The 21,414-nt window shown below is 45.7% G+C and overlaps 1 long non-coding RNA gene across 1 annotated transcript; it reads right to left on the bottom strand.

The window, feature by feature from the left end:
• Positions 1-2,072: 2,072 nt before the first annotated feature.
• On the bottom strand, positions 2,073-20,091 carry LOC118352702 (uncharacterized). Its single transcript, XR_004810277.2, has 2 exons — positions 19,970-20,091; positions 2,073-2,288 (listed from the first exon to the last, which is right to left on the bottom strand). It is a non-coding gene; the product is annotated as an uncharacterized LOC118352702 (long non-coding RNA).
• Positions 20,092-21,414: the final 1,323 nt, after the last annotated feature.

Raw genomic sequence — 21,414 nt, 5'->3', positions numbered from 1 at the left:
TAAACATTAGGGACCCAAGCTCCTTACATCTTTCTGTTCTGTCAAGGAGTGGCTGGCCTCTTTTCCTCAAAGTGGCCTCATATTCCACAATGACTTCCAGAGTTCCACCCATCGTGCCACCATTCTGGTCAGAAGGGGGAAGAAACCACAAGGGGGGCATGAGGAAGGAAAAAATACCAGATATCTCTTAGGCCAGAATTTAGTGACATTGCACCAGCTAACAGCGAGGGAGATGGGGAAATGCAGACTTTGATTAAGAACATGGCACTCCTGAATAAAATTAAGTCCTGTTCTAAGGAAGAGGGTGAGAATAGATATTGGGTAGACAACCAGGAGAGTCTGCGGCAAGGGATACAGCACTGTCTCTATGCGCTTATAAGAAGCATCTGGAAGGAGAGGAATGAGTGTATTTCATGGGGGAACAGAATGAAAAGTCAGATTTCAGCCTAATCCAAGGAAGAACATCTTCCTTTCCATAGTTCAGCAAACCGTGGAATGAGCTGCCTCTTGTGGCAGTAAGAATCCTCCTGTATTGGAATATTCCAGGAAAGCCTAACTGGAAGAGTGAGGGAATGCTGTGGCAGGGGTTTGGGGCATCCAGAATAGGACTGGGTTTAAGGAGAGCTAAAATCCTCTTTCTAATCATGAAATGGACAATCCATCCCTTAGTTAAAGTATTCCATCTAGGAGAAAAGGTATTTCGGGAGAGAGGGGTGCCCTCCCCAAGCACCTGGGGGAGTCCCTCTGTAGGCAGCTACCATTCCCCCGAACACCAGCCAGAGGGGCAGCCATGTGAACCATCTGCCTATTTCTTAAATGATATTTAAAGGTAAAAGATATAAAATTTATCAAAGAAGAATTGGGACGTGCCAGCAGAGAGAAAGAAGGAAAATAAAATCCATTTATGATTCCAGCTCTGATGAAAAGAGAATGATCTTGAGGTCAAGTCCTCCTCAATTCAAGTGCAGTTTACACCAGCCACTAGGTCTATAGGCCTGAGAAATCATTCAACTTCTCCGAGCCTCCGATTCCTCATCTGTAAAACCTCAACAATAGCAAGAACCTTGACGAGTCATAGTGACAATGATACTTTTTGACAAAAGCATTTAAGGAACATAACACACATGTACTTAATACATCATCAAGAAATATTAGTTTTCTTCTTTCCCACTTTCTGTCTAAACCACTATGAACATTTGGAGTATTTTATTCTAATCTTTATTTTGTTATTCGTTTGCTATGATTGCCAATGCATTTCTGTAGTCTGCATTTTATCCAGTGCATGTCATAATTGTTTTATTACAACTGATTCTCCAGAAACATCCTTTTCATGGCTGGATAATGCTCCAGCTTGCAGATACATCATAACTGATTTGCTGTTAGTAATATATTTCACCTATATTTACATAGAGAGAATTTTGTGAATAAGGCCTTTTTTTTTTCATTTTGGATCATTTCCTTAGGATATATTTTCAAAAGGAAAGAGAAATCATTGCACCAAAGAGTAAAAATGATTTAAGGCCTTTGACACAGATTGCCAGATTCTTTTCCGACTTTTAATTTTTGTACATGCGCTGGTTTCATAATTAAATTTTTGTCCATTACTCCTCATAAATTGTGGATAAAATCCTCATAAATTCAGGATAGAAGCTATATCTTTTCATCCTGGAAACTGGTCCCCTATTACAGGGTATATTTAAATAAATATTTACTTAATGAATGAAAAGAATCGGGTCTGTTCGCAGTTCTATTAGTGCAATAATGCCTCAGGTTTCATTGCATCCGCATTATAACGGGATATACTGAGATGGGGGAGAGTGGGCAGTGGATCCAGAGGACGAATTCCTAATATAAGACTTTGTTACATTTCCAGAGAGGCCTGGGCTATTTCAAAACTTACAAAAGCTGACAGAGGCCGAGTTTCTGACTTCTTCAATACACTTCCCTAGCTTGTATGAACACCCAGCAAAAATTCATATTTCGGAGCTCTCTTTGACTACTAACAAAGGCCATGAGCTTTCCACAAAATGTTTCTGTTATTCTCTATTGCTCTGTAACAAACCAAAACCTCATAACTTTAAAAAGCAATCATTTATTTAGTTCATGATTCTTCAAGTCAATAATACTTAGGCTAGGCTCGGTTGTGCAGCTCATCTGGTCTTGACCAAGCTAACTCACAAATCTTTGAATGAAGACCTGGTCAGCTCCCAGCTTGGATGGAGGCTGGCTGATGGAGGCTGTCTTCTCTTCCTTTCCAGCAAGCTAGCCCAACCTTGTTTCCTTGGACTCTGGAAGGGGTTCCAAGAAAGAGAAGATGAGAAGCATGCATTGCCTCTTGAGGCCTTAGTTCAGAACTGGTGCACCATCACTGCATTCTAGCCACCGGACCATGTCACAAGGCCAGCCCAGATTCCAGGGGTGAGGGAATAGAACCCACCTCTTAGGTAAAGGTGCTGCAAAGCCCCATTGCACAGGACATGAACCCAGGAAAGGAATGAACAAAGAATTCAGCCTTTTTCTTTTTCTTTTCGTTTTCTTTTCTTTTAAAAAAATTTTTTTTCAACTGACCAGTGTTTCCCCAAGTGATAGAATGAATTAGTCTACTGGGTGGAGTTGCTTAGTCTTGTCCAATTGGAACTTGAAGATTAATTATCTCCAATAATTTTAATAGTGCCTCAGATATTTAAAATACTGGAAACAATGTTACCTTGGCTAGGTTTTGTGTAACCCACGCTTTAGGCACCTTGGACAGAAGCCATCAATTTTTAGACAGAAGATGAACCTCAAGGAAGCTGAGCTGATGGAGAAGCTTTTCCATCCTACCATTCCTCAAGCCTCTCCTGCTCTGTGTCCCCAGCACAGGGGAAGTCTTGTCTCTTTGCTTTCAGGAACCAGAAGCCAGAATTCCATTCATTGCTAAACTGTACTGTATTGTTCAGATGTATTTTAGGGATTGGGGTCGGGTAAAACTAGAACAGAAGCTGTCATGAGTCCATTGTCACCTACCCTGGTTCTAGCAATGGTGTTTTGAGTCAGGCTTGTGGCGACATTAATAAGCTGGATTTGTGCCAAAAACTCTTAGAACTTTCCAACGGGCTCACCGTAACTTAGGATCTATGAGATATGATTTCAGGAAGTATCACCCCACAAATCCTGCTTGCTTAAAAGTCCCCTAATGGAATACCAAGCCACTCCTTTCCCAGTGAGAAATCTGTGTTAAAGTACAAACACTACTAGGACATTCATTATTATTATAACAATCATATAATACATTATATAATTATACACCTACACATAATATGTATATTCCTTTAATGAAAGACCAGTTATTCCTTTCACAATGAGAAATTTTCTTTTTAATGTACCACCAGGACTTTATTGTTAATTTATTATCATCATTGTTGTACTGATTTTATAATACATTATAGAATTGTGTGTTTTGTATAGAGTGTATTTTGCACATGTATTATATGTGTTATATACTATTGTATAAAATGGGGGATCCCGGGGTGGCTCAGCGGTTTGGCACCTGCCTTCGGCCCAGGGCGTGATCCTGAAGACCAGCCCACATCGGGCTCCCGGCATGGAGCCTGCTTCTCCCTCTGCCTGTGTCTCTGCCTCTCGCTCTCTCTCTCTCTCTATCTCTATCTTTCTGTCTTTCATGAACGAATAAATAAAAAAATAAAATCTTAAAAAATATATATTGTATAAAATGTTATATAATTATAACACATACATAATTATGATAAAATAACTTGACCATAATGAATATTTTAATGGGCGAAATATAGAAAACTGACCACCAGCCAAAGCAGGACAGTTATCCTTGAGAGATAAGAAACAAATGGGGTAACCCTCGCAAAGCCCCAAGATATTGACTTGGCCATGGAAAGGCCCATGTGGAAAGTCAGTGGGGTCGCACAGAGCCCACCATGCACTGACCCATTGGTTTCGCAATACCATCAGAATTTAAGGAGGCCGCCAGCTGTATGCACACACCCATTCTGCGGACTCCCTGGGCCCTGTCATTCTGTGCTGGATTAGTGAAGCCTGACCTGGGCTCACGGAGCGCCAATAACAGCCCTGGGCCATAAATATATTGCCCATTCCTGTAGGACTGTGAAACTCTGGCCTTTCCATACCTTATTCTCCTACCCTTTTCCTGATTCTGACTCTATGTTCATACTACTTTATCTTGGCACCAAGCAATAGGCTTGCGCTGCAACATTTACTCCTCATAACCGTCCAGTACATGAGTTAACAAGCTTTCACCTTCGGGTAACAGAAACCGTGGTTCAAAAATGGCTTAAACTAGAAAGGGACTTTATCTTCTCAAAGATATTAAAATGCCCGGAAGTTAGACAGTTTCACGATTTGTTAATTCACTTCCTCAATGACATCATCAAGGACTTAGGATTTTCCTGTCTTTCTCTAATGTCACCCTCTGCTGATCAGCCTCATACCTCATGGTCCACGCTGGCTGCCACATGTCCAGACGCTACAGGTGGACACACCACGTTCCCCAAAAGTGATACCTTGTCCTGTGGTCTTTTCTACATCATTGTGGCTCCAAAATAGCAGAGCATCTCCTCAAACCTGCTCTGACTTCAGAGCAGGAGCTTTTTTTTTTTTTTTTTAAATTCCAAGCCAACTTTCTGATGATCCTGCCTTGGTTATGGCTAATGACCTAGGTGATTTGTTGACTCATTTTCTGCAGGGAATTTAAAATAGTAATTACCAGGTTTGATATCTCCCAAAGAGGAAGTTTAAATTTAGCTTATACCTGCAGTCCTCCTCTGTGACTTTGAAGCAAATCTATTCAACATCACACAGAAAATACCAAACATGTCACATAGTTTGGGGATAAACTAATTACCTGTTATTGCTGCTGCAAATGCTAGAACATACCTAATGATAGGGCCTGAGGAATACATACTTTGTTTATGACCACAACGAGAGCCCAGGCTGGTGGGACTGGTCTTTGAGCTAGCTGCCCCCGGCAAGGGAGACACAGCCACCCTTGTTTAAGCTGGCAGTTTTCACTGAAGACAAACTAGTGTCCCCAGCTATAATATAAAACCAAGCAAAAACCAAAACCAAACAATGAATTAAATGATTAAATGCCTATCAGGACCCTTGTGCCAGAGCTACTGCTTCAGGGAGATGTGATAGATGATAAGAGCTTAGTGGTCAGGGACACAGACTCTGGCACCTTGTCAGCTGGGCTTGAACCCTAATTCTGGCCTTCTTCTTTTTTTTTTTAAGATTTTATTTATTTATTCATGACACAGAGAGAGAGAGAGAGAGAGAGAGAGAGAGAGATGCAGAGATCTAGGCAGAGGGAGAAGCAGGCTCCATGTGAGGCACCCAACGTAGGCCTTAATCCCGGGACTCCAGGATCACACCCTGGGCCGAAGTCAGGCGCTAAACCACTAAGCCACCCAGGGATCCCCTATTTCTGGCCTTATTAGTTGTATCATCTTGGCCAGGTGGTCTAATTTCTCTGTGCCTCACTGTCCTCATCTGTGAAATGGGAATAACAATAATATCTATCTGACGACGTATGTAAAGGGCTCAGAGCGGCCTAGGGCACACAGTAAGTGCTACATATCACTGTTTCATCTCCTTATCACACGTATCTGAAAGTTCCTAACGGCCCCCTGCTCCATGATGCATGGAATTGGAATACTAGTAACTGTCTCCTGGAGCTGTTACAAGGGCAAGAAGGGATCCATTATTGGGGAAGTACTCCATTAATGGTTCCAAAAACCAGTCCCCCACAAGGAGACAGAGGCCAAATGTCTAAGTGACTTAGCAAGTCAGCCAGGCGAGTTAGCCCTCCAGCTCCACATCCACCCCTCCCTGGACACACTGCTCCTTCCCCCATCACCTCTATTCTGAGCTAACTCCTCTGCTCACCTCTGTCAAGCATGGCCCATCACGCAGAGAATCAAGGCAGGCTCTGGGCAGTTTACAAAGGCCCTGGCTGTGTGACCTCCCTCATCTCATCTCTGGTCCAGCACAGACAGCCTTCTTTCTCCTTTCTACATAGCAAGTTCATCCCATCTTATGGACCTTTGCCCTGGCCGTTCTCCCCCAAAACTCTAGATCTTTTAATGACTGACTCCCTCCTGCATTCAGAATTCCAGTTAAATGTCACCTCTTAAAGATGCCTTTGCTGGCCACACTAAAATGCCCATTCTTCACTGGTCACTGCTTACTGGATAGCTTTGCTTTTAAGTACAATGTGGATGTACTTAATACCACTAAACGAGATACTTAAAAATGGTTAAAACAGTAAATATCATAAGTATTTTACCACAATAAAATTTTTAATAAGACAATGACTTTTGGGGCACCTGGGTAGCTCAGTGCTTCTCCCTCTGCCTATGTCTCTGCCTCTATCTCTGTGTCTTTCATGAATAAATAAATAAAATCTTAAAAAAAAACCAAAAATACAGTGACTTTTGCCCCTTGTACCCTCTCTCTTTCCCTCTGGCTCACTTGCTGGGATGAAGCCAGCCACCATGTTTGAGGCTGCCCCATGGGGATTCCGAACTTGAGGTCGTAGACTCCTGACTACAGAAACTTTGAGATAAGGAATCTTAGCAGCTTTTATGCCACTAAGTTTTCAGGGTGGGGTTGGGGCGGTGCAGATTTGTTACATGGCAATAGGTGATTAATACGCTATTATTTAATTCATTTATGGGTAAAACAATGGAGATGGAGCACCCTAACCCAGGCAAGAGGTTTGACACTTTAGAAAGCCCCAATCTCTTCTTCTGCTCCAAATACATCCTCCCCAGTAGATAAGGGGCCAGATATGCCCACCCTGTACACAAGGTACAGAAGACTCCAGAGTCCCCTGTCCAGATATCCCTGGGCCTGCCTCCAGAGTCTAAGGGGGAGACAGACCTATTCTGAGGATAGACTATTCCATTATGAGCACATCTTATGGCCCAGGGATAGCTATTGAGGTTAGGGGTTGAGGATTGGACTGAGCCGGATATGTGGGTAGGGTGCTGACTGTGTGTCATGACTGTCTCCTTTTACATAAACATACAGCTTAGTGCCTCTGTTAGCACTCTTGTCACTGACCCTACACATCTTAGAGGCAGCCCAAGTGGAGGTAATCATATCTGAGGAACCAACTGGGACCATGTATGTGTAAGTACCTATTGCAGAGCATAATGCTCAGTAAGTGACCAACAAATCACAGCCTTGCTCCTGCTTCCAGCACTCCTGTGATGGAAAAGTGCAGAAAAGCTGGATTTGTCACAGGAATCAACTCAATTCCCAAAGCATTCCTCGTTGACAGTTCTGGGCCTCCCCGGGTGAAAGTCATTTCTGGCCCTAGGCAAATTCACAGCTCTGCTCTGGGAGGCTCCCTTGAGCAGCCAGGAACACATATTTCCCGTTGGTTTCAGAAAGAAGAAACAAGGCTGTTCGTGCCCCTCAAGGCCTCATGGGAATTTTGGCAGTAGTATTACCATTTCTTCCTACCAGGGGGCAAGAAGAAGGAGAAATCCCTGAGTTCCTTGGGAGATGAAAATGTGCTACTTTATCTTCAAGTTGTTATTCACTCAGCAAATACTTTTTGAGATCTATGGCAGAAGGAATAAGAGTTATTTCTTTCTATCCAGCTCGTCTGAGAAAAATCTAGGCTAGGGATTTGCCTCTCACTAGCTGTCGGGCAAGTTACAAAATCTTTCTAAGCCTCAGTGTCTTCATCTGTAAAATGATAGTTAAAAATAGTCTCAGTTGCCTAGGGCTGAGTGAAGAACAAAGGATAATCATGAGCAGTGAACAGGACAGCTCATGCTCCTCATCTGAAAATGGGGATTGAAAATTGCACTGACTTCTAGGTTTGTCATGCAAACTGTGAGGTCATATAGCCTTCCTCTGGCACCTGCCATATACAAAGGGCTCACAGTGGTTGAATAGTGGCCCCGCAAAAGACACATCAACCTAGAATGTAGGAATATGGCATTATATGGGAAAAGAGTTATTCCAAATGTAATTAAGGATTTCAAGATAAGATCTTCCTGAATTAGGGTGTGCCCCATATCCAATGCCAGGTGTCCTTCTAAGAAAAGAGAAAGGCAGGAGATACATGGAGGAGAAAACCTCATGAAAATCAGAGGCAGGGATCCCTGGGTGGCGCAGCGGTTTAGCGCGCCTGCCTTTGGCCCAGGGAGCGATCCTGGAGACCCGGGATCGAATCCCACATCGGGCTCCCGGTGCATGGAGCCTGCTTCTCCCTCTGCCTATGTCTCTGCCTCTCTCTCTCTCTCTCTCTCTCTATGTGTGACTATCATAAATAAATAAAAATTAAAAAAAAAAAAGAAAATCAGAGGCAAAGACTGAAATGATGCAGCCCCAGGCCACGGGACATCTGGAGCACCAGTAGCTGGACAACACGAGGAAGATTCTTCCCTAGAACCTTCAGAGGGAACTTGGTTCTGCCAACTTCTTGATTTCAGACTTCTGCCTACAGAACTGTGAGAGAATAAATTGTTATTGTTTTAAGCCACCAGCTTTGGGGTAATTGGTTACAGCATCCTTAGGAAAATAATAAAGGGCATAATACGTGTACACTATTGCTATTGGCTGTTGCTTCTCTTTGTCTCACTTTGCTCTGTTTCCCACAGAAGGAGGGCGCACCTCTGTGAGGTGCCCGAGCTGGGTCACAAAAGCAAAGACCCACCTGGAGGAAGATGGGTTGCTGCTCCTGCCCTGCCCCCAGCCCCTCCTGCTGGGCAGGGCCCCGCCTCTGGTTGCCTTCGTGCCAGGGCCCCTGAGGCTGGCAGCACACCCCCAGCCAAGAGATTCCAAGTCGCGGCATGAAGGGAATAATTGTCAGTGAGATCCCAGATTGTTTTGTCACATACATTTTGCAATATGACAAGTAGGCGTCCAAAATATGCTCCAGGAGGGGGGAGCAAGACATTTTCCAAAAGCCTACTTGGCAGCCCAAGTCACTGTGCTGAATCAAAGTGCCCGTCTAGCTCTTGGCTTCGCTCCTCCTGCCATGTGATGCTGTGTCACTCAGGCTGGGTTGTGCCAACTGAGCACCATCAGGGGAGGGGGGAGAAAAGCCTACTCCCAGCGGGGTTGGAAGCATCAGCTGGACTCCATTGGCTGCTTTGGGATTTTTCTAGATGATGTCATAATAATAGCTCTCTTTCTATGATCAGAAAAATAACAGCCATCGATAGCCATTAGGTACAGCCCCTGCGTGAGGTGCTGCGCCAAGGCATCTATATGCAATCCCTTTTTATCTTCACAGTGATTGTATGAGGTGGGAATTATTATTATCTCTCTGTGACAGAGCAGCAGACTGAGGAAGAAAGGAAGTTAAAGACAATTTGCCTAAAGTTCCATTTCTAGGACATGGTAGAGGGAAGATTCTAGCTCTCTGTAAAGCTGGAGGTGTGAGCGCTGAACAGCCACTTTGTATATCATATCCTACAGATGGGTGGAGTCCGGATCCTAGTTCCCTCACCCCCACAGGCAGAGATTGCTTGTGTGTAGAGCACTCCGTCAGACTGGTGGTTCCAGGTAGGGGGCGAGTGGGTAAGGCCGTTCAAGTGTAGAAAACTTCCGTAGCTTAAACAGAATCATTTAAGAAGGGCAGATCAAATTTTTCTCTCCCTGCCATCTCTTCTGGAGCCCAGAAATGTTTGCAATAGGTTGGTGTTTGTAATTGAAAGGTTTAATGGAGGCCAGATTATTTTAAGAATCTCTTCCTTCCCCTTTCTACTCAGAAGACCTCACTATAGATTGTCCAACTTATATTCATTCCTGTCCTCTTGGTTTCTTAACCCAACTCAGGCATTGTTCTGTCTGTCCAACATTAGACTAAGTGGCTGTTGACCTGACTCCCAGCTCCAGGGCTGGACTCGATGACCTAAGAGTAATCCTGCTCTCTCTGCTGGTGACTGGTTCAGGGATACTCCCAATTCTTTCCCTGGAAACATGACAAGTCCTCTGAAGTGAGTGGTGGCTTGGTGGCTTCTGGAGAAAATGTCTTTGCTTCTAGGAAAGAGCCTCAGAAAAAAGGAGACCACCTCTTCCTCTAGATCTTGTCATATCTGGAGAGGATGCTCGGAACTACTGCCACTAGCTTGTCACCAGCCTGAGAAAGAATCCAACTGAGGATGGCACAGCAGAGAGAAAGAGAGAAACTCTTCTTGAATGCCATTGTTGAATGGCTAATTCAACGAGCTTTGGACCCGCCCTGCCCTGGGCATTCCTGATATGTGAGATAATCAATTCCCTATTGTTTAAGCAAGCTTGAGTCAGGGTTTTGTTTCTGCCACCAAAAGCATCCTGACTAATACAGGATTCAAAGCAGACTCTCCGCCCCCACCTCCCCCACCCTGCAGCTGAACTGAATGCCACTGAGAATTGCCAACAACCCATTGCAGAGGCTGCACACAAGAGGAGGAGGGATTTGGAGGGCGGTGGTGATGGAATCCAAGAGATTTAAAGGACTGAGGAGTTGTTGGGGAAATAGGGACAAAAAAAACAAGGAGCAGGGGAAAGGAACCCTCTATGCCACCTGAGTGGGGTAGAAACATGTGCTCAGGAGTCTATGACTAAGGTTCCCTACCCACAGGCAAGGTGAACACACTAGAGCTGCTCCTACTGAATCTCCACTCAAAATGTGTTGGACTGTAATGTTTGAGCCCAGAGCAAAAAAACAACTGAATATAAATCATGGATTTATTTGGTGCTTCCCTGGCAACAGTTAACCATCCTTTGGGTGGCCATATCACCCTTTCTTCCATGAAATACAGTGTACTGCTGGAATTAGAGATTGTTGACCCCAGTGGTCTTAAAAGGCCAACTAATCTGAGCCCTCTTATTTTGTGAATGGAGATCCAAGGCCTGGGATGGCAAGTGATTTCCCTGAGGCAGTGCCAAGTGAGTTTGTGGTAGGGCTGACACAGAAAGGCAGGTCTCCTATCTCCCAAACCAGGGCTTTCCCCACTACACCACCATTTCCCTAAGTGTGAACCTAGAAACTGTCAATAGATTTTAATAGCCAGAACAGTTTTTGATGGTCAAATAAACTTGAAAAATGCTGCATTAAATAAATCACATTAAGGATTTTTCTAACTTAGAGGACTCCTCATCATTTTTTGGTTTTGTATGTTTTTTGCCAGTAATGCTTTGAGAATCACTAAAACTGAAATGTAGCATACACTCTTTTTCAAGCCTGTTGGACCATGGAACCTTTCTTCCTCCCAAAGCATCTTACAGGAAGAGTGTTCTACAAACTATATTTCAGCAAATACACAACAAGGACCTGCCTCCATAGGAAGCGAATGAGGTCAAAACATGACGAGAAGCAGGGGTGAAAAAATGGATAGAAGAATAGACAGATGAATGGACCCATGAAGAAAAGCAATATAATTTGAGCCCCTGACTAAAGCAAACTTGTAACATGAACCAATACATTTTTTCCTCTTAACTCACTTGGGTTGTACAATAGTTGAGTTTGGGGTTGTCGTTATGACTATGATAATAATGCTTAACAAACAATCCCCAAGCTACTGTTTCAGTAACTCACTACCACAAATATTTACATTACACTGTTGGATCAGCTAGACCAGGCTGGACCCCAGCTTCTGGTTATGGGTAAGCCTTCTACATTTATCTTCATTCCAGGCCCCAGACTGGAACATAAGGTACCTGGTACATGTTCTTCTCCTAGTAGTAAGAAGAAGATCCAGAAAACTGGACCGAAATTTGCCTTTTAAATCTCAGCTTGAAAATGGCAGCTTGAAGCTGTCATTTCCAGCCACAGTTCATTGCCCAAAGCAAGTCTTATTGTCAAAGCCCAAAATCAACAGAAGAAAATTATACTCTGCTCATAGGGAAACCAAGACAAGAGCAGGGAAGGAAAGAAGAATTGTGGACAAATAAGAAAACACTAGAAATTAGGTCTTTTATCACTTACAACTCAGAGTCCTGAAAAATTCAATTAGCTGGTTAATTTGTGGGTTCCTACTTGGTAAAGTGCCTCTAAGCTACAGAATACTTTGTATCCAGATAAAATTGGACCACTTTACTCTCTTTGACTATTCCTTACTCCCACGACATCCTGCCTTCTCTGCTCATTCTTATTTCATCCTTCTCTTTGGATTTGTCATAAATTATTGTTTCCCTTTTGTGTGCTTAATAGACTTCTGTAATCATGTTATAGATGAATAATTCTAGCCATTACATGGTGGAGCAGCCTGAGAGCTAACCACTCAATGTTGGCAGAGTTGCCCTATTTGTACAGAAAGTTTGTTTGTTCAATAATTTGACTGTTTCCATTGCACTCACTATTTCTAAAAAAGGAATTACATTAGAAAAAATTACAGTACTGATCTTAGCAATAAGAAGCACAGATCTCATCAACTTAAGACATTTGCCACAGAGATGGAAGTCATTAGGCATACTTTGAGTTGGGACTTTTGAGCCACAGGAGGATCAAACTGTATATTTAATTAAGAAAGAAACAAAATAAAAGAATATGTCTATGGTGTTGAAAATGTATTGTTGAATAATATACTGTAAAAGTGGGGTATAATTGGGGATTTAATTATATTTTGTAGTCTATGGTGATATAGACCCCTTGGAGATATATAAGGATATGATTTGACTTTCAAACATTGATTTTCCAACATATTCTTCTAGGAAGACCCTGAAGAGGAAGAAAAGGGATTTACTACCTGTATTTAGAAAATACCAACATGAACATGACCCCCCACCAAATCTGTGAGCATGATTTGAGAGAATGCCTGAATCAAGGGAGTGGGGCATGATGAATTGCCTACAGAGACCCAGTTCAAAGTTCCAGTTCTAGAATTTTTAGGCAGATTACTTAACCTCCGTTTCCCCAACTGTAGTATGGGGCACAGCACTAAAGACATCTCAGGGTTGTTGAGAAGTTAAAATGAAATAATACTAATTAGTTAAAGCTTCCTGTTATACACCAGGCTTTGCTCAAATACTTTATATAGGTTAGCACATTACTTAAAAAACACTTTATGAGTGGTTATCTGTCTTTTACAGAGGAGAAAGTTGAGGCATAAAGAATCCAAATGAGTTATCCCAGGTCACATAGCTAGCTGGTGGTAGAGCTGGGATGCAAGCCCAGGCCAGCTAGCTTCACAGTCTATATTCCTGACGACTCACTATAGACCGAATTTTTTTGTCCCCTCAAAATTCATAGGTTAAAACCTAATCCCCAGTGGGATGGTATTTGGAGATGGGGCTTTTGGAAGGTGAGTAGGTCATGTGGGTGGAGCCCTCATGAATGGGGTTATGTTCTTATAAAAGAGACCCCAGGGAGCCCCCCACTCTCAGCTCTGCTTCCATGTGATGACACAGAGAGAGAATGGACATTTGCGAACTGGGAAGAGACTCACCAGACACGGAATTTGCCAATGCTTTGATCCCAGATTTCCTACTCTCTAAAATTGTGAAAAATCAATGTATGTTGTTCAAGCTGCCCGGTCTAGGCTGTTAGACTGTCCAGACTAACTCAACATTATCACATCTCTCCAACAAAGTAAGTAGATGAAATTTAACAGACCACAGATTCATATGAAGTGTGTGTTTCCCCTCTTTCACCTCAATGAAGACTAGTCAACGAGGACTAGTAGAGGCACTGAAACAATTGCTTGGGACCCCATGTGTGTGTTTTGCAGGTCTCATGTATCTACTTGATGACATGAGAGTGTATGGGACAAATCTGAGGTGGCTCTGCTTCCTTCTAGCTCTGTGACCTTTGGCAAATCATCAAGCTCCTTCACCCTCTACTTTCTCACCTAGAAAATGGGGGCTGAAAATATTTTTCCCTAATAATTGTACAGAAATCTTGTGAGCTCTATAGAGATAGCCAAATGCTGAAAGTCCCTTGAAATTTTAAGTCCTCTGCAAATTATAATCTAATGAGGCTGATCTTTTAAGATAACATGCCAGAACTTACCCTCCAAATGAGAACTGGCCCTTCCAAAGCATTCTCCTGCTCTCCTACCAAGCTGTGGGTTTATTCAAATGATGCCATTTTTGCTCAAGATGTGCTTGGAATGTTTCTTTGGAAATTACCTTTACAGCTGGTTCCCAAGCCAAGTGAGAAAATCAGTTTCATTAACTTACAGGCCTCCATTTCATTTGGGGAGCCAAAAATAGTATTTCTGAGCTGTTCTCTCATCTTCTTTATAAGAGGCAGGTCTGAATGATTTATGTCTATTAAAAATAATGAATCCACCCTCTGGGGACGGGGGATTTCTGGAGGTCATGAAAGGAGCTTGCCTTAGGACCCTGAGAGGAGTTATTAGTCACCTGACCTTTTACACTCCTGGCCCTGTTGTACCAACCAGGTCTGTGAGCGAGGACTTCACCTGTTGAAATATCAGGAAATTCATCCCTAGTATTATCTGTGGACTGAAAAGAACCTTAGAAGTTATGTTACATCTGAATCACTGCGTTCATATAGTCCTTCAAAGAAGCACCCTCAGAGCCTTTTCCCCACACATGCATATGAAGATGCAAAAGAGAAGAGAGAGGATGGTGCTCTCAGGACATCCACCCTGCATGAGAGGACCACACAGGTCAACACCCAAGTGCAGGGAGTGGGCTGTGGCCTCTGCTAGAGGCCTAGAGCTGTCATGAGAAGGAGGGCTCTCTGAAGGCCATGATGAGGGAGTTCCCTGGTGGAAAGGCAGTGAGCTGAGTTTAGAAGGACCAACTGGAGGTAGCGGGGTGAGTAAGGGGCGAGGCATCTAAGGAGAAGGATGCACATGTCCCCAGGCCTCAGGAGGAGAAAACACATGATGCCTTCGGACTACAGCGCCACTAGGGAGCCCAAAGATGAAGCTGGCCCAAGACTAGTAGGCACGGGCCATGGTGCAGGCCTGCATCCCAAATGCTGAACTGCAGGTCGATATTTCAAACTCAGCGTAAGGAGATAGGGATTCTTACCAAAATGTTTTAGCCATGCTAGCTTTCCTAGAAGAGGTGAGAAAAATACATGTGCATTTCTCTAGCGAATGAGCTGGCGGGCTAAGAAGTTCCTGCCCTGTGGTACTGGGGGCCCACTCAACCTCCTCAGTCTGAGTTTTTCTTTGACACGAGGATTTGCAGCAGGAGAGGAGGTAATCACATCTGCATGGGGGAAAGATGATTTCTTGGGCAGCCAAGAGAGGGAATGAATGCAGTGAGGGAGCCCAGAGTGGGGCGGCAGTTAGGCCCCCACAGGCACGAAGAGGGCCCACACCAGGGAAGCGCGTAGGTGGTGGTGCTCGGCTCCTGCGGTATTTAGGCTGAGGCAGCCACATGCCTTGGCACCAGAGAATAACATGAGAATAACAGAGAATAACAGAGAATAACATGGCTCAAACCAGGTTTGAGGCTTGAAACCTAATGAGGGTCTTTTTCCCACCAACTGTGCTACCCCAAATCAAGAAAATGAAAGCATTATGTTCTGAAGCCAAATATAATCCATGCAGGGGGAAAGAAAAAAAGCCAGTTTCTTGAGAACACTTTAGTTGATTTGGGTGGTCAGGAGAGAGTTTGGATTTCCCACAATCGCCAGTTCAATTCTGCACACTTGGGTGGAGCTAAAGCACAGACAGGAGCTTGAGGACAGAGAAGAGGGACATAGAGTGGCCCAAAAAAGTCACCCCAGCATTTCAGGCAGGCCAAGGCTTCACTGTGTGGGACTGTCCTGTGCATTATGGGGCATCTAACATTCCAGGTCTCCGGTATTAGATGCCGAAAGGACTGCACCCCATCATAGCAACAGTCAAAATGTGCTCCCCCACATTTTCAAGCGGACCCTTGGGAAGTGCTACCGCCTTGCTTGAGAGCCACTAGGCTACAGAAGTAAGGGTGAGGACACCCTGCCCCCACCTGTGGGAGTCACGCCCACAGCCCTGTGGTCATGCTCTGTTATGAATAATCGAACGCTAACCACAGACTCTTCCCAGAACATGCTCCCTGTGATGGCCTCTGGGCCTTTATCCTGTTCTCTCTTCCTTGGGCACACTCCCCTCCCACGCTGATTTTGCCTGGCAAACTCTTTGTGTCTGGCACGCGGTCAGGACTCAGCAAACATTAGCCACGACCTATATCTGCTCTTGCAAGACTGTTCCACTTCACTGGGGAGAATAAAGCCCGCTTTCCATGTCCACTTTGCTTTATGCTTTTCTCCATTAAGACAATGACTGAACTGAATTGTGATCATTTATTTCCAAAGAGAACATGAACTTCGAATAGATACTCAAAAATACGTGTGAAGTCAATGACTAAATCATATCTTCATTTGCCCAGTGTTCTGGAGTAACTCTCAATGACCCCAAGGGGAGACAAGTAAGGTAGGATTTCCATTTTGCTGAGAAGAAAACTACAAGTCCCTTTCTCCCCCAAAAATCCACCATATAGCGGATGCTTAACTGGCGTTGGGCAGCATCCTGTCACTGCAGTTTAAATACTCTGTATCATTTAATAGTGAGTAAAGCTAAGTGGCTCTCCCAAGGTCAAGGGCAAACAGCCAGGGACGGAAGGGCTGAGCTGCACACAGAGGTCTTCATCTGTGGGGCTCGTGGGAGTCAGAACAGAGAAGCAGGACACAATGCAAACCCCAAATCCACACGTCAGTACTTAAAAAGAGGGCTAAAGGGTTAGAATTCTCTTTACAAAAGGACTTCAGCATGATACCTTGAAAAACAAAAGCTCTCCTATTAATTTTTAAATTTTTTGACCCAGTCCTGCAGAAAGTCACCAGTTGCATGAGGCACACCTACCTGGGTTCCTGGGAACCCAGACATCCCAGATGGTGCCAGGAAGACAGTGAGGGTCCTCAGCCCAGAGAGCACCATCTGGATCCCCTCCAGGCGCTGCAACTCCCCCACCGGCGTGTGTGACCAGGTTCTTGGTCCTACTTGCCTGGAGCTCACCTGGGAGGGACCCCAGCACTGAGGAGGCCACATGCTTGGCTCCAACAGGCACCGCTTTGGGGCTGAGGTCGGGGGCTGCATTTTGCATTTGCCTCAACGCTTGGGTGGTCTTCAGTGCGGGTGCCAAAGAGCACATATTGTAGCAATTTACTGAGAGACCACAGAAGTGGGTAAAGCAGCAGAGCCTGGAGTGGGCTTGGAGCTGGGCTCCACACCACCCCCACATCTGCCAACCACCCCTTGCCACCCACCGGGAGAAGCAGCGCTTCTGGCCACGCACAGAGCTCCTTCCAGAGACTCGCTCTCTTGCTGAACAACCCATTACCCGTCACTCCTCTTTCTGGACCTCTGTTTTACTCTGATATAAAAATAGGGCTGGGGGGATCCCTGGGTGGCGCAGCGGTTTGGCGCCTGCCTTTGGCCCAGGGCGCGATCCTGGAGACCCAGGATCGAATCCCACATCGGGCTCCCGGTGCATGGAGCCTGCTTCTCCCTCGGCCTGTGTCTCTGCCTCTCTCTCTCTCTCTCTCTGTGACTATCATAAATAAATAATAAAAATTGAAAAAAAAAATAGGGCTGGGATGCCTGGGTGGCTCAGCGGTTGAGCGTCTGCCGTTGGCTCAGGGTGTAATCCCAGGTCCAGGGATCAAGTCCTGCATCAGGCTCCCTGAGAGAAGCCTGCTTCTCCCTCGGCCTGTGTCTCTGCCTCTTTCTCTCTGTGTCTCTCATGAATGAATGAATAAATAAAATCTTTTAAAAATAAATAAATAAATAAATAAATAAATAAATAAATAAATAAATAAAAATAGGGCTAACTGGGGCACTGGGAGAGGTGGAGTGGGGGGGCTCAGTCATTTAAGCATCTAACTTGATCTCAGCTTGGATCTTGATCTCAGGGTCATGAGTTCAAGCCCCATGATGGACTCCATGCTAGGCTGGAGCCTACTTTAAAAAAAAAAAAAAAAAAAATATATATATATATATATATATATATCACCAACAATGTCCTGAAGTGAGGGCAAGATGGGGCCTGTTCAAGTGCTCATGGTAGTGGAGGGCATGGTAGAGGGGGAAACCTCTTTGACCCACAAGGCTGAGAGGGTGCCCAGTGCAGATCTGAAGCTGTGTACATTGAGTAGATGCACCATTCCAGACCCTCCTGGAGAAGCAGAGATGGAAAAGATACAGCCCCAGCTGTCCCAGCCCTAACATGAGGCCTGGGTTTTATTTTCTTTCAACCTGGAATGACCAAGGGGACAGCACCTGGGATGTGAGGGCACACTGAGCACCCGGGGGCATGGAACAGAGGCTGAAGGAGCCTCTGACCCAGGTCGGATGGGACTCCCTGAAGCTTTGCCTGTCCAGCCCCATGCCACTGCACATGGCCACGTGTCATCAGATGGTCTATGAGGTCATCGTGGGGAGGATGCAGGTTATCGTCAGCCCCACAAAGCAGGCATCGTTCACCCTATTTGGAGACAAGGACAGGCCACGGATGAAAGCACCTGACCCGAGCAGTTGTGTGACCTCCATGGGCTTCCATGTTTTCATCTGCAACATGGAAAGCATGATGGGCTCCCACTCGGGTTCCTTTAAGAAAGGGAATATCCCCTTAACCGCTTGGCATGCACAGTGTCTGGCTCATCAGCTGTGGGCTACCATGAAATCATACCCAGATATTCAAGTCACTTCCAGGTATTCTAGGTACTCAAGGTCATGCTAGATATTTAAGATAATATCCAGGTATCCAAAATACTGTGGATGCTCCATGAACGTTAGCTTTCTGGCCAGCACCCCCACCCAGCCCAGCCAATCTGAGCCTGGCCTTCCCAGCACTTGGCACGCAGTAAGCACCCTGGAAGCACGGCCTGAAAACATGAGGTGGTAGAGTGAGGGCTTGGAGCTGGCAGGTGCCCCATGGATCAGTGATTTTATCACAGTGAGCTGTAGCATCCTCTCGGGAACATGAGCATGTCCCTCCCCCTGATCCACACACATGCACCACTAACATCTCAGGGATCTTCTGGTTCCAGGAGGGGATCTGATTCCAGACGCACCGAAGCCCACTACTCCTTGGCCCCAGTGCTCGCCAAGACTATTCTTCAGAAGAGCTGAACCCTGACAGCTGGAGCCAGCGCTCTCCTGGCCGCCCCCCGGAGCCCCAAGCCCGGTCTCCTTCACCTGAGGGCACCCGGCTGAGCGGGGCCCTGCTGACCCTGGCCTCGCTTCGCTGCTTTCCCAGCCAAAGCAGCCTCACTCCAGGGAGTTGAAAGGATCACAGGAAGACCTCTAACCTGAACATGAACATCTCCAAGAATGTTTTTAATGGACTCGTGCTTTTCATATGGCAGCGGCACAAAACACAAAACAGAAATAGTTACTGCAAAATATTTCCCTTTGAGCTCCCCTGTCCAAGATGTTTATCTGCATCAAAAACGCATTTGTTTCACAAAAAGATAATAGCACAGGCTCAGGTCAGGCCCTTCCTCCTGGGGTGGGTGTGTGTGTCTACTACCAGTGGCCGGCTGAGCTGGGGGGTGCGGGTACAGCACCCAGACCACCTCCATCCACACACATGGAACCAGACACCCCCAACCGGGAGTGATCCTCCCCCTCTGGAAGGAAACCAGCTGCTCACTCTCCTTATATTTCCCCCTTTCAAAGACAGATTTGCTATCCTGCAGGTCTGGAACTAACAGACTAATGTTGTTGCCAGACAATGGGATTCTTTTCCCTCGCTGGTTGGAACCAGGGTCTTGTTTCAATATAGCACATTGAGTTTTCATTAAATTAAATTCAACAAACATGTACCAAGAGCCAGCTGCAGGCCAGGTACGTGAGCGAGATGCTTGGGCAGCAGGGATGCAGCCTCACTGTCCCTCCCAGCACACCTGACACAGGGGCGAGCCCTGTGTAGCCCGTGGCCTTCTCAAACTCCTTCTCGAAATCCTGGACTGGGTTTAAGGCACTGTTTACCCAGCTGCCTTCTCTTGGACCCAGGCACTTACCTCCAACCCCTCGGTCTCCTTCAGCAACAGCTTCAGACAATTCTGACTACTACAGGACCTCATCCTTCGTTCTCCATGGGCCTCTTGTTGCTACCACCCTGTTAGCCTTTTATGATTTCTACCATGACTGGTTCTAGAACCCCATTCTTGGATCTCTCAGTGTCTCCACTTCTAAGCCACCTTCACTCTGCATCTGGAACCTTCTTTCTCCAACACAGTCTCACCCGATGCTACTGAAGCATGTTTGATGGCCACTCACTCCCTCTCCTAGGTAATTCTTGCTTCTAATTCCCCAAGGCCCTTCTTGAGCTTGGCTCCCTTCTTGTCTGCCACTACTCCTCCACCCCAACCATATTCCTGCAGGGGCTCAACCACAAGGAAGCTCTAGAAGCTGCCCTAAGGTGGCATCTGACTCACTGTCCATCATCTACTGTCAGGCTTCAGGAATGAGCTGGGCACCACCATCTTGCTTCAGTGGGTCATTTGAAACCAACCTCCTGGTTGCACCTTGACCATGGTATCTTCACGTCAGCCTCTCTGCTCAAGGAGACCATGTACTCGCTGCTGAAGGGGGCTTGTGTGCCCGCAGGGATGTTGGAGGGGATGAGGCCACTCTCAGATTAGGCGCTGAGTCAAGAGGGCTAAGCCAAGTGTCTGGGGCACAGAACAGTATCAGCACTAGCTGGCAATGGGATGGCCATTGCACACTAGAGATCCTCACAGAACTCCTCCACACCGCCCAGGCTCCATAGACCCTGACTGAATTCTTTATGGATGATCCACCCTTCCCCGTCTGCGCTGGGCCATCACCTTCCACCAGCCCTGGAGTACATCTGCTGACTGGCTTCACCTCTGGGTACAAGTGCACGAATTCAGTGCATACTGGAGAGCAAGGTCTAGGGTGGAGAATAACTCACCAGTTAATCCTAAAATAAAACCCACTGCCTGAATGCTGCTTCTCCCAGGGTGGCTTCCACCGCTTTCTTTAACCAGTAAAGTCCCTCATGTGCAAGACCAAGTTCAGAGGCCACCTCCTCTGTAAATCTCTCCATGCCGGGCCCAGGCAGATTTCTCTGTGACCTCAGCTGTGTTTCCAGGACATAGTTTTCATACCAGTGTCATGAGTGACAATTGCTTATCTACATGTCTTTTTTTGCCACTGGACAATGAGCTCTGAAGGGTCGGGGGTGGGAGGTGTTTCCTTTATCTTTGGGACCCAATGACTAGCATTGGTGCTGAATCTATATGCGTGTTGACTTTGCAAGTGGTCCCGTGGTTCCTCCCACACACCAGCCACTGGACAAGGCCCTGTGGATACGAAGACACACAGACCACTAGGTGTGGGAGGCGTTCTGTGACCTAGCTCTGTTTCCCATTCAGGAAGCTTCGCTCTCTTTCCCTCCTGCCTGGCAGGAGTGGAAAGTCATCCATTTCCTTTATGAGCC

This window comes from Canis lupus, chromosome 13 (genome assembly GCF_003254725.2).
Source record: "Canis lupus dingo isolate Sandy chromosome 13, ASM325472v2, whole genome shotgun sequence".
In the NCBI taxonomy this organism is placed as follows: Eukaryota; Metazoa; Chordata; class Mammalia; order Carnivora; family Canidae; genus Canis; species Canis lupus.
The sequence above is the reverse complement of the archived record's forward strand: the minus strand, read 5'-3'. Positions and strand labels throughout refer to the sequence as shown.